The 14985-nt window shown below is 43.5% G+C and overlaps 1 protein-coding gene across 1 annotated transcript in view; it reads right to left on the bottom strand.

The window, feature by feature from the left end:
* Window positions 1–14985, bottom strand: part of LOC126187831 (syntaxin-6) — a 207404-nt gene that overhangs the window by 184340 nt on the left and 8079 nt on the right. The gene's annotated exons all lie outside the window — the stretch shown is intronic.

Below are 14985 nucleotides of genomic sequence, written 5' to 3'. Positions count from 1 at the left end.
GCAACGCAACTGCCGTACTAACAAGCATTTCCGTTTCGAAACTTACAAGTCGTACTTTCCCAGGGTAAGATACTAAAGAGAAATTTAAAAGTGGTCATTTTTGCGCTCACAGTCCTAATTTTTATCGCAATTTTTTTGCCACTGGCTAAGTTCGACGTTAGCGCTTTTGTCAATAAGCAGCAAACAGCATTACAACATATAACATACAGGGTAAATAAAAAATATGGAAACATCAAAAACACAACACATTATCAGGCTTCATATAGCGTAGGAAGCCCGTTGGCATTAAAAACAGCTTCCAGTCGTTTCGGAAATACAGGTCCTATATGCCGATTTCAAAGGAATCTTACACGATTCTTACCAAAATAGTGGCAAGTTTAGATAACGATGATTGAGGTGGATAGCGATCGCATATCGTTCTCTCCAAATTGGCCACAAAGGTTAAATAATATTGAGACCTGGTGACTGTTGGCCAGGGGAGATGAGACAGTTCATCTTCGTTCTCACAAAACCAGTCCTGGGCGATGTGAGCTTTGCGGATAGGGGCCTTGTTGTCTCGGATTACGCACATAATGCATTGAACGCATTGCACAGGTGCCGTCCGTGGTCAAATACAACGGCGCAACCTGAAGGGGTGGCTAGCATCTGCATTTATGTTAAAGCATGCAGTTCCATATTTTTGACCAAACTCTACGGATCCCCTATGAAAAACAATATCACTTTCCGTAATTGATGATTACGATCAGGTCAAGGACTTTTTCACATGACAACTACGTGGTGGTAGTAGTTGCAATAAAACGCATTTACTAATGATAACAACAACAGGCGAGAAACAGCCAATAAAGCTGGTCATTGTCTCACGCGTGAGACTCCTACTAGCCTCGTGAAAATTACGTGTGTGGTCTCCAATTCAAGGGAGGTAATTTCGTAGATGTATAGCAGGGAACTGAGGAAAGTGCCTTTGTACTTAGGAAATTGAATTCGGGAGGAGAGGTGTTCAAATCACCGTCCCGCCATCAACATTTAAGTGTTCCGTGGTTTTCTTGACTCGTTAAAAGGTAATTCCCGCGTGGTTCCTTCTAACAGGGCACTGACAATTACATTCTCTCTTTGCAGCTAGACAACACAGATAGTCCTATTCTTTTTTGCTTTGGCACAACGGTACTTGTGTCATCTATGAGCAGTAAAATTGTGCAAGGAGCACTGAACATCAACCACACTAAACTATCCGTCATGCGTCATTGCAGGGCACAGAAGCATGATAGCTCAGGATGAAGACAGAAATTGGGAAGAGGCACAACTACAGAAAGACCAAGCCAAATATTTCCACTTTGTGTAATGAATAGCAGCTCTCTTTACTTGTGGATACTTGCAAGGTAATACCTATAAGAAAGAGAAAATCCGATAGTACCGGATTAGAATATTAGGGGGCGAACTTCTTGAGAACGTCGCATCTTACAGGGACACTACTAAGAAGCGATATGAAATTGGACGATCACGTAAAATCAGTATTCGGGAAGGTGAATGGAAGAAGCAAGATTTATTGGAAGGGTTCTGGGAAAGTGCAGTGCACCTGTAAGGGAAATCTAGATTACCGTTCCAGTGTTTGAATACCTTGCCCATTTTTCTCTCGCTCAATACGTGAATGGAATAAGACAGAAGATCCTATATTGGTATGCAGTACCCTCCGCCATGCACTGCACACTTGCAGAATACATATCAGACGTACATCAGGACAGCCTGTCTAGCTGATACCTTGCCGAGAATCTACACACCTGCCGCAAACGGAAAATGCAAATTCCACGCGCTTTTCCATTGAGGTGTAACACGTATGAATGAGACAATAATAGGAAACTCAAGGGCAAATCCGAGACAAGGAAATAGTCACGCTTGCTTGCTTTCCGTGTCTGCAGAAATCCCATTCTCTTGAGCAACTGGTGTTCCGCGGAGCGTATCGTTTCCGCGACCCATATATCAAGTAGCCTTCGCGTGGAGTGCAACGCGGTTGAGGTGCTTGAGATACCAGACAACGCCGCCAACTAGTCACTTGCGACTGGTCTTCAAACAAGATGAAGGATTCACAGGGAATATCTAAAATTGCATTTGCGTTGCCAAATACCGAAAAAACACTTTCCCAAAGGACAGGCAGGCCTAAGTCTCAGTGTTACTAACAGTGGTTGCTATACGCCAATTTTCGTCGTTCTCTCTTTGTTCACCGTCCTATAGACGAAAGATTCGTCTCTTCAGATGGTAAAAAAAAGAACGCGAGTGTGGCCTTTCCTAAATAAACAATCCAGTCATCAGCCTGATTTCATGATGTAAAAAAGTTTCTGGGTAGCGCCGCTACGTCTGAATTTACGAGTTCAGCATTTTACCAGAGCATCATGTGGTTAGCGGAGCAAACAACGTCGCCACAGATGAACATTTGATAGACTTTCAGTAATAGTAAAAAATTTGTTAATGTGCAGCTCGGACCTTTTTCCTCGCCGAAATGCTGGGCGTTTCTTTCGAATCTCCCCCATTTCAACGGCTGATAGAAGTAAGTATTACGCCCCCTACGACGAAAATGTCCACGTACTTAAATATTGATTATCCTCCAACAGGAAGTGACAGTGTTGTTAAGACATAAAATTGCGACTTCGCTGCAGCGTCCCAAATGATGCATTCACAGCAAAAACTAAAATAGGCGAATAAATTGCGACATATGTTTCTATTATAAATGGAGACGGTTCAGAAACGGTTCGGTGAGTTTCTAGGTACTGTACTGGGAGTACACTAAAATGCATGTCGGAGAATTCTCGGCATAAATTTGAAGGTAACGGCAGAATTGTGCTCCGTAGTCCTACTAAATATTATTCGTCAAACATAAATGAAGTTTAATGTTAATCGAACAATAACATATCGCCTAGTGTACAAAAAGCTGGGGCAAATCGCCAGTAGACTTCAGAGTTAGAAACAATGGCAAATTAGGCTACAGCTCGCATCGAAGTCTATTTCCTATAAATATTAGACCTCATGCATAGACCTACCTATTGTCTGTGTTCCCACGCATCATTCGCGAATGGAACAAAAAAAGGGGGGGGGGGGGGGCTTGATAGTGGTACCATGAGTAGCCTACACGCTACCTCGCACCTGAAAGCGGCTTGCGTGGTTTGGATGTAGATATGCTTTCTCGCATCAAAATTCACACTGACCTTCTCGGGAATGTTTCGTGGAAATGTTTTCATCTTTGATGATGCAAGTCCACACACTGGAGCAATGTGCTCGGGACCGAGCGAAATGAATGCTTGGTGCGGGCTAAATCACCTTAAGCTTTCCTTGCGGTAAAACGCTGCAAATGGTGCTACGTACAACTCACGGGAAATGCAATCCAATGTCCGCGCAGCAGCAAGGACGTGTGGGCCAAGAAGCGCATTCTCAGCCATATTACTTGCTACCGAACAATGTGTTTCAGCAAATGCATCTTTTCTTACTCCCCAGGAGTATTGTTCACAAACCGAAACAAAACCGCCAAATTCTTCTGCGTCTATTAGAAAGATAGTCTCTGACCATTCAACTTGAATATGCCTTGTATGATGAAGTCGCAAGACATCTGATAATCTATCGGAAAACACGTGTTTTGTGCTGTAGCTACTGTTCTTGGCACTCGTTTTCTACAAGAGGCAAAAGTGAGTTTTGTCCGCAACTCTATACAGAACTGACATTTGTGGCGATAAATGTATGTTCCAAACGTAGAAAAAATTCCCGTGTTTTGAAATCTAATTACAGCGCAAAAGACTTGTACAATAATAACTAACAGGTGTTGTGCTATAAATGTAAAACAATAATTATATGTGAGAGGTCTATTGGTTAGCGTGAGGATCACTCAAAGTTCTGAGAAAGTAACTCACATTCCTGGTGTTAGGAAATTTGCACTCGTAACTTCTCAAATTATACTGAAGATGATATGCAGCAACAAATAATCTCAAACCACTTAGTGAGGGGCCACGATATGTCTCTTTAGATGTAGTAATCAATAATGATTTATAAGCATACACCCATTTCCGAGGACTCAAATCGATGCTGATAATGGCTTGTCTTGTTATGGAGAGTACTCAGAGAGACGACATGGGTCCTGGACTTAGCTTTGAGGTGGGTGCGGAAAGGTGTCGACTCGGGTCTTCTCAAGGAATGCTTCAATTTTGGCCGCTCGGTGAGCAGGCTGCCTGTCGTGAAGAAACTAGGTCCCACACCAGCTTGTCTTTCGCCTCCTCTCTCAATCTCGCTCCACAAGTCTGACAAAACTGTCCAACATTTTTTCAGTTGCGATTGAAGGTATGTATCCACCTTCCGTAAACGTGTGCAAACTAATTCGGCCCACACGGGACATAAAGGCCTCTTCCCAGGCTTCTAATCGATGGAATCATATATGGCCTCCAGACGACGAAAATCGACCCTACCCCGCCAGAATAAAAACTATTGAGCCACAATTAACAGCTCCCAACACTCACCCTTCTGTTACCGAGTTATTTGTTGCAGTACCTATAGACAGGAGATTTTCTAGGTATAAAGTCTATCGTGGTAAGAACTTTATGACGGTCAGTGGCCAATGCCTCAAAATATACATGATGTGCTGGCAAAGTCTAACGGCCGTCCTTGCTAGATCCAAACGCAAACCCTCCGATTTCTCAGCTCCATGACATGTTAAGCACAACAATGAAGAACTTTTGCAGCGCATTTGTAATCCGCACAATAGCGAATTTCGGAATAACGGATTAGACTGTATTAGGCTCTCATATGTCCACCTTACATGGACCGGAATACAGTTGTTCTCAAAACTCGCAAAGTACCTCTTGCAAAAGGGCAAGGACGAGACCCCCTAATATACAGCGACAGAAACAATTTCTACATCTACATCTACATTTATACTCCGCAATCCACCCAACGGTGTGTGGCGGAGGGCACTTTACGTGCCACTGTCATTACCTCCCTTTCCTGTTCCAGTCGCGTATGGTTCGCGGGAAGAACGACAGTCTGAAAGCCTCCGTGCGCGCTCTAATCTCTCTAATTTTACATTCGTGATCTCCTCGGGAGGTATAAGTAGGGGGAAGCAATATATTCGATACCTCATCCAGAAACGCACCCTCTCGAAACCTGGCGAGCAAGCTACACCGCGATGCAGAGCGCCTCTCTTGCAGAGTCTGCCACTTGAGTTTGTTAAACATCTCCGTAACGCTATCACGGTTACCAAATAACCCTGTGACGAAACGCGCCGCTCTTCTTTGGATCTTCTCTATCTTCTCCGTCAACCCGATCTGGTACGGATCCCACACTGATGCGCAATACTCAAGTATAGGTCGAACGAGTGTTTTGTAAGCCACCTCCTTTGTTGATGGACTACATTTTCTAAGGACTCTCCCAATGAATCTCAACCTGGTACCCGCCTTACCAACAATTAACTTTATATGATCATTCCACTTCAAATCGTTCCGCACACATACTCCCAGATATTTTACAGAAGTAACTGCTACCAGTGTTTGTTCTGCTATCATATAATCATACAATAAAGGATCCTTCTTTCTATGTATTCACAATACATTACATTTGTCTTTGTTAAGGGTCAGTTGCCACTCCCTGCACCAAGTGCCTATCCGCTGCAGATCTTCCTGCATTTCGCTACAATTTTCTAATGCTGCAACTTCTCTGTATATTACAGCATCATCCGCGAAAAGCCGCATTGAACTTCCGACACTATCTACTAGGTCATTTATATATATTGTGAAAAGCAATGGTCCCGTAACACTCCCCTGTGGCACGCCAGAGGTTACTTTAACGTCTGTAGACGTCTTTCCATTGATAACAACATGCTGTGTTCTGTTTGCTAAAAACTCTTCAATCCAGCCACACAGCTGGTCTGATATTCCGTAGGCTCTTACTTTGTTTATCAGGCGACAGTGCGGAACTGTATCGAACGTCTTCCGGAGGTCAAGGAAAATAGCATCTACCTGGGAGCCTGTATCTAATATTTTCTGGGTCTCATGAACAAATAAAGCGAGTTGGGTCTCACACGATCGCTGTTTCCGGAATCCATGTTGATTCCTACATAGTAGATTCTGGGTTTCCAAAAACGACATGATACTCGAGCAAAAAACATGTTCTAAAATTCTACAACAGATCGACGTCAGAGATATAGGTCTATAGTTTTGCGCATCTGCTCGACGACCCTTCTTGAAGACTGGGACTACCTGTGCTCTTTTCCAATCATTTGGAACCTTCCGTTCCTCTAGAGACTTGCGGTACACGGGGTAGAGGCATATTTACCAGCATCATATTTCACTTATTAATGGAAATATTAATTTGGTTGTTTCCACTAGTTATACCGAAGGTTGAGTACGCACTGAAACTTCGCTCGCTTGTTAGTTATTACCTTCACTTATGTGGTCGCCAACGTTCTGGTCATTCTTCCAGACGTTAAGAACATTCTTTCGCTCAAAAGACTGGAACGTTGCACAGGTCACATCAATATTCAAGAAAGGTAGTAGGAGTAATGCACTAAATTACAGGCCCATATCATTAACGTCGTTATCCAGCAGGATTTTGGAGCATATATTGTGTTCAAACATAATGAATTACCTCGAAGAAAACAAACACATGGTCAACATGGATTTAGAAAACATCGTTCCTGTGAAACACAACTAGCTCTTTATTCACATTAAGTTTTGAGTGCTATTGACAAGGGATTTCAGATTTATTCCGTATTTCTGGATTACCGGAAGGCTTTTGACACTGTACCACACAAGCAGCTTGTAGTGAAATTGTTTGCTTATGGAATATCGTCTCAGTTATATGACTAGAATTGTGATTCCCTGTCAGAGAGGTCACAGTTCGTAGTAAAGTCATCGGGTAAAACAGAAGTGATTTCTGCCGTTCCCCAAGGTAGTGTTATAGGCCCTTTGCTGTTCCTTACCTACATAAACGATTTTGGAGACAATCTGAGCAGCCGTCTTCGGTTGTTTGCAGATGACGCTGTAGTTTATCGACTAATGAAGTCATCAGAAGATCAAAACAAATTGCAAAACGATTTAGAAAAGATATCTGAACGGTGCGAAAATTGACAGTTGACCCTAAGTAAAGAAAAGTGTGAGGAGTGCTAAAAGGAATCCGTTAAACTTTGGTTACACGAAAAATCAGTCAAATCTAAAGGCCGTAAATTCAACTAAATACCTAGGAATTACAATTACGAACAACTTAAATTGGAAGGAACACACAGAAAATGCTGTGGGGAAGGCTAACCAAAGACCGTGTTTTATTGGCAGGATACTTAGAAAATGTAACAGACCTACTAAGGAGACTGCCTACACTACGCTTGTCCGTTCTCTTTTAGAATACTGCTGCGCAGTGTGGGATTCTTATGAGATAGGATTGACGGACTACATCGAAAAAGCTCAAAGAAGGGCAGCACGTTTTGTATAATCGCGAAGTAGGGGAGAGAGTGTCAGTGAAATGATACAGGATTTGGGATGGACATCATTAAAAGAAAGGCGTTTTTCGTTGCGACGGATTTTTCTCACGAAATTCCAATCACGAACTTTCTCCTCCGAATGCGAAAATATTTTGTTGACACCGATCTACATAGGGAGAAACGATCACCACGATAAAATAAGGGAAATCGGAGCTCGTACGGAAAGATATAGGTGTTCGTTCTTTCCGCGCGCTATACGAGATTGGAATAATAGAGAATTGTGGAGGTGGTTCGTTGAACCCTCTGCCAGGCACTTTAATGTGATTTGCAGAGTATCCATGCAGATGTAGATTGCATACGTTTAATAATACGAGGATGTAGGGCTTTATATAACATCAAGATGAACTTGCACGTAGGTCACATGACTAATGAAATACGGTACGAATTTATTCCATTGAGATTGATTAAAGCTTTTCTTTATGGCGCAACTAGTGCTGAGAATCACTCTACAATTAAAATGTCACAAGGATCACTTCTTGTGAAGCAGGCAACAAGTGACATGTGACAGTCGAATTCTTGAAACTATTTGTCATAAAGAAATATTTTAGCGGAGGCTGCCTGGAATAGACAAAGTTTGCAAATATTAGATTGGTTATAATTACTTATAGGTGAAGAGCATATACATAATACGCTTAATAGCCTACGGTGCATTCCTTATTCAAGATGGAGGAAGAGTATTAGAAGAGAGATCTGTCAATATGCAGGTGACTGAAGACTGAGTGCCATTTCATTTGAGCAGAAACGAGAGAAAGATGTCGGGGTTATCAATATATCATCCCTATCTTTGCCCGATGCATTCTGGGAAACTACTACTCCTGGACACGAAACGAAGGACGGAAAATTAAGGTTCAATATCCTGTCGACGAAGAAGTAATTAGAATCGAAGCACAAGCTCGAATTGGAAGAGGAAGTCAGCCGTAGCTTTTGAAATGATCTTAACAGGGTTAGGGAAATCACGGAAACCTAAATCTGGCTGGCTGGAAAAGGATGCGAACCACCGTTCTCGCGAGTACGAGTCCAGTGTCCTACCACTGCACCATCTCACTCTTTTCCGGATACGGACAACTCGCCTGGTTTCACAGATGCCTCAAAGATTAGGAAGTTCGTAATATCAGAGCAGAATTACACAAATTTTTTACCACTAATTACAAATCTTACAAACCCAGAGTGAATTGTAAATGTACGAGTTCGCTGTAAGAATTTTACGAGGAGTAGCCACACGGGGAAATTTTAATGAATAAAAAACGAGTATAGAGTTTAGCTCCGTGAGACAGAGCTAGTATGAAAAACTAGAAATTAGCTATCGACAATTCTACTTTCGATCTCCATCACAGCTGCTCGCCTTCCGCTACAGTATTTTGTAAGATGACTGTCTTTAGCAATGAAGCTCTTCCCATCCACAGCTCATTTACATGTACTATCAAACTGTGACAAAATTTTTGTGATAAGGAGTTATTATCGTTTCACTTATAAATTAATATTCACTGAAACACTCTGTTTTCATATCCCTTCCTGCATTTTAAAATGAGAGGAAAAGCCTACATTGGAGATACATAGTGACAAAAAAAGTGAAGCACCCACCAAACGAGGAGGTGACGAATTGAAACTTCACAGGTTGAGAGGTACACGATGTGATCAATTGTATCCGGACACCTGACTGAAAATCACTTACACCTCCATCGGTAATGCGGGAAGTCAATACGGTGTTGGTCCACCCTTAGCCTTGATGATAGCTTCCACTCTCGCAGACATACGTTCAATCAGGTGCTGGAATGTGTTTTGGGGAATGGCAGCCCATTCTTCACGGAATACTGCACTCAGGGAAGGTATCGATGTCGGTCGGTCAGACCTGGCACGAAGTCGGTGTTCCAAAACATCCCAAAGGTGTTCTATAGGCTTCAGGTCAGGACACTGCGCAGTCCAGTCCATTACAGAGATGTTATTCTGATGTAACCACACTGCCACAGGCCGTGCATTATGAACAGGTGCTCGATTGTGTTGAAAGATTCAATCGCCATTTCCGAATTGCTCCTCAACAGTGGGAAGCAAGAAGGTTCTTAAAACATCAATGTAGGCATGTGCTGTGATAGTGCCACGCGAAACAGCAAGGGGTGCAGGACCCCTCCATTAAAAACACGACCACACGCTTACACCACCACCTCCGAGTTTTACTGCTGGCACTACAAACACTAGCAGATGACGTTCAACAGGCATTTGCCATGCCCACACCCTGCCGTCGGATCGCCACATTGTGTACCGTGATTCGTCACTCCACACAGCGTTTTCCACTGTTCAATCATCCAATGTTTACGTTCCTTACACCAAGCGAGGTGTTGTTTGGCATTTACCGGCGTAATGAGTGGCTTATAGCAGCCGCACGACCATGAAATCCAAGTTTTGTCACCTCCTGTCTAACTGTCATACTACTTGCAGTAGATGCTGTTGCACTCTGGATAGATGTCTGCCTATTACACATTACGACCCTCTTCAACTATCTGCTGTCTTTTTCAGTCAACAGACGAGATCGGCCTGTACGCTTTGTGCTGTACGTGTCACTTCACGTTTCGACTTCACTATCATATCGGAAACAGCGGACCCAGGGATGTTTAGGAGTGTGGAAATCTCGCGTACAGACGTGTGACACAAGTGACACGCAATCACCTGACCACGTTCGAAGTCCGTGAGTTCCGCGGAGCGCCCCATTCTGCTCTCTCACGATGTCTAATGACTACCGAGGACGCTGATATGGAGTCCCTGGCAGTAAGTGACAGTACAATGCACCTAATATGAAAAGCGTATGTTTTGGGGGGTGTCCGGATACTTTTGATCACATAGTGTACATTATGTTATCTCTCTGATTACAAATTCGAGTCAAATTGACAAAGAACTCGGCAGTATAATCCCACATATCAATATGACGGTGCGCTCTCTAAGGCATAGATGCACACACTGACTAGGTTGGGACTAGTGTCTTAATGCTGTCGTACCCTTTGTTGACGCAAGCTGGCCAGCAACTGTTGTATCTGGTCCTTGATATCCTGGGTACTGGCGCTAGGGCGGAGTTGACGACCGAGCTGGTCCAACGCATTTTCTATTGGGGACAGATCTGGGGATCTTGCTGGCTGCAGTAGTACCTAAACATCACGCAGACACTTAATAAAGACACGTGCCAAGTGTGAGCACTGTACTGTTTAACAATGGCACCACGATATTAACGTGTAACACATGAGGATACAGGACGTCACTGACATACCATTGTGCTGTCAGAGTTTCCTCAGTCACTATCAGCCGTGACCTGAAATCATACACGATGGCACCCCACACCGTGACGGCAAGAGTACTACCGCCGTGCCTCTCTGAAACATTGGAAGGATGGGACCTCTCCACAGCTACCGCCATACTCGCTGACGACGGTCATCCGGAATAATGCAGAGCCGCTCTTCCTGATTGACTGAAAGTGTCTATGGGACCAAACGGCGACGTCATCAGTCCCGCGATTCCGAAGGTACTTACTGAATAAAGAGGATCCGCTAAAAGTGGATTAATCATCAGGGGAGTCAAATTATAAAATAATGAAGTTAAAACACGCACAGTAAAAAGCATAAAACGTGAGACCAAATCTAGAAACTGGAAAAAAGGGTGGTCTTTCCATGGAAGAGTATTCGTGGGTTTGCAGACCGGTAGGACATGAAGAGTGGTCCCAACCACAACCACCCTGCCCCCGCTCCCGGAGTAAGGCAAAACCTTACATCTAGAAATAAAAACCACTTTCAGAGAGGAGAAAATAAAAACCACTTTCAGAGAGGAGACTGAGAACCAGTTCAGCCATTCCTTAATCGTCTGCTAATATTAGAAATAAGATATCGGCAAGACTAAACTTAGCACGAAGGGCCAAAAGAATGGGACATTCCACCAATATGTAGGACACCGTCAGTCTGGCTCCACAATCACACTGCAGGAGTGGTTCGTTACGCAGGAGGAAACAATGGGTGAGCCTGGTATGACCAATGCGTAGACGGCATAAAACAGTGGACTCCTTCCGAGAGGAGCGGCATCCTGGTCACGGCATCGCTCCAAGCGCAGCCGTTTGTGTTGTGGTGTTAACGGCATCCTAAACATGCTAGTCCCGACCAATGGTGCGGGAATACAAAATGTTGCTGGCAGTCCACTACTTGTTCTCGGATGGCAAGAGCAGATGTCAAGAGGTTATGATGTGCTTCGTGTACGGTATGGCGATCCTACCTCGTCAAGATTAGACATGATCGATTGGAGCATCGACGACGACTATGCCGACCCTTACGTTCCCCTGCGTTCCAACATTGGGCCACTAACATATCCGAATGCCCCAGAAAGATGACTGCTGCACAATTGGACCAGCAGGCCAAATGGAGACCCCCAATGCGGCATTTTCCACACTCTGTCCGGTGCTGATAATGCTGTCTAACACGAGTACGCGGCATCTGGGTCCTTCGCAACTGTCATTGAACGTCTAACGCTTTCATGCGCCTCCCTTACCCTACGAGAATGGTAACAGCACTAAAAACGAGCAACACTAATGTTCTCCGGTGGCGGTTCTACCTGTCACACAGAACTGCAACTGTAATAATTTACATAGACTTCAAGGGTATGTACGTGTACGAAGTTACATTATCATCCAACCACGTCTTCGGGGTGCTTGACTTTTTTCGTTAGCCGTGTATACTCTCTGTGATTCTAGTTGTGTTGATAAATCATAAATCTTTAACAAAGACACTTTCTTCAAGGTTACAAAACGTCATCGATTGCTGGGGTTTCCTCGCGTGCTGAAACGTTTTAGTATAGTAAGTTGTAAACACAGACATTAATTTCATGTTAATGCAATCTTGGCACGTTATTTTACGAAAGTTTATTTTGACTTGTTTGTGAAAGATACCAAGGGAAGTCTAGGAGAAATATTTTATTGGTGTTGTACACTACGAACCCAAACCCACCTCCCCACGGAGGACGTTAACGCACTACAGCATGCTGGCACTCGACTCAGAAGTAGCCAATTTTATTAATGGTAGCGGAAGATACTTTCAGCAGATTTGGCCTGTAGAGGTAAGACAGGTGGCGGCTCAGCAAAGTTGTTTATCTTTAAAAAATGGGGGCAATGACCGTTCTTGGCTGCCAAATCTCTTCGCAGTGTCCCATGGAGTGGGAGCATGCTACACTGCTGATTGTGATCCGTTCGAATGGAAACGTTAATCTCAGGGCCACGCTTGGTGTTATTCTAGAGTAACGAAGCTATGTGCCGCCTCCGCGTTTCACAATTTTGCTTCCTCTCACCCAATGCATCCACCGCACGTCACAAGGAACTCTACATATTACTGATTGTGATAAGACAACTTCAAACTAACTCTTGCCCACGACGGAAATGCGAGATTCCTGTATCTGACCCAAACGCTCAGTACTAATTTTTGAATACAATTAATTAAATAAGATCATCTCCATGTTCTGAATTTGTGAGTATATGTAAGTATGTAATCTCTCCCCCCCCCCAAAAAAAAGACATACGACTAGTTACAAAGTACGATAAACAGATCGACAGGCTGAAGTATATTTTCACGCGCGACTGCCGTCCCCTGTGAAGAGACTGCAGGAGAGATCCCAAAGCGTCAGCAAATCATCAAATGCAATTTTCAGGTTTCGGAACGTTATTTCCCTGTTCTCTAGTTTGCATCGAGCAACTACATAGAACAGCACCGCGAATGACCACAGACTGGTTTGACTAGCGAGAGGATACGGAACAAATGCTGCAAAATTTAAACTAGCAGACGCTTCAAAAGAAAAAATAAACCAAATATCTATGAAAGCATACTCCGAAAATTCCGAGGTTTGCTTGCCACATAGAAGTCAACGAATGTTTTTGAACCTCTTACATATTGTTCCTTTAGGAACAGTAAGAGAAGAATCACGCTTGCAGCAGGTTGCTTTACCCTTGAATCAAAAGAGACGAAACTTCAACTGCCCCCATCCTCCGTAGACAAAAAAATACTTCGAACTTTAATCCTGCTCTACCACACAAGTAGACGTATCACCCCGAAGAAAGGCGGAGCATATAATGGATAATGATTCGTAGCAAGTGGACTCAGAACCATTCATCGTGAAATCTCAAAACTATTTCCATCATCAATCAGTGCTTCGGTACGTAGACTGGAACTGAATGGTCAAGAAGAGCACCTAAGAAGATGCAAACACGGGAAACAATATAATAAGTTCGAGAACTATCCAGTACCCACCACACCACACAGTTTTCACTTTGGTTGGCGAAACGAAATGCGTACATTTCAGCAGTGGGGGGCGGGGGGGGGGGGGATTTAGGGGAGGGGACCGAACAAAGAGATCATCGGTCCCATGGGATTAGGGAACGATAGGTAAGGAAGTCGGCCGTGCCCTTTTCAAATGAACCATCCCGGCATTTGCCTGAATCGATTTAGGGAAATCACGGAAAAACTACATCAGGATGGCCGGACGCGGATTTGAAGCGACGTCCTCCTGAATGCGAGGCGAGTCCAGTGTGATAACCACTGCGCCACCTCGCTCGGTGAACATTTCAGCTGTAGGAATATAATGTCCACTTCCGCATTTCATTTCAGTTCACAACATATTCGTAATGGCTCTAACGTCGAAATCGATTATGGTAGCGAGAATGGATAATTAAGTATTTCCTACTGTCATGCAGCAAAAATTTTGTCATTTTATGACTGCAGAGTACTTTGCGGCTCCTAGAAATGTTTTCCCGTACAGCTTCCAACGACCTGATATACGTCAGATAAATTGGATTAAAAACTGGCGACAATGGTCTGTCCGCTGTATGGATCGTTAACTGCTACATTATGTCCCGTGCACATCAAAGATAAAAGAAAACAAGCAATAAAAGCAAGTGACGCTTTTAAAAACAATTACACTTAAGATTATCTCCATCAGGTCGTCCTCTTCTCTCGTCTTCTGTTCTCTACTCTTTACTACAGTTTTTCGTTTAGATGTTCCGTCGTCGCGAATCAGACGACAAGAAGGTTGGAAGGAGGCTTTTGTGGACTGGATGATGAAACGCACGCTGTGCTCTGAGGAAACGACAGAATACTTAAAATTAGTACGCCGATATTAAAAACTCGTTATCATTCAACTATTTCGCTTGGTCTTCGAGAGAGGGATATGAGTCTATTCTCTTTATTTATTGTCTCTCTTTCTCGATTATTCATCTGTCTACGTACTGTCATTCAACTTGTGGCACTATGACGGTATTATGCATCAACAGCATTTTTTCTGTTCCATTTCTGTCATCACATAAAATGAACGCCGCACACTGGCAAACACCAAGGGTAATCTAGCTGCAAACTACAGAGTCTCTAGTCACCATACGAAGTCGTAAAATATTTAAAGACCATAAATGAACTATAATTTTGCACACAATGATTGTCTAAACAATCGCTTCAGGAATCGCTATTCTTCCGTTGAAATAT

Source organism: Schistocerca cancellata, chromosome 5, assembly GCF_023864275.1.
Source record: "Schistocerca cancellata isolate TAMUIC-IGC-003103 chromosome 5, iqSchCanc2.1, whole genome shotgun sequence".
In the NCBI taxonomy this organism is placed as follows: Eukaryota; Metazoa; Arthropoda; class Insecta; order Orthoptera; family Acrididae; genus Schistocerca; species Schistocerca cancellata.
This window is presented reverse-complemented; position numbering and strand designations above follow the sequence as displayed.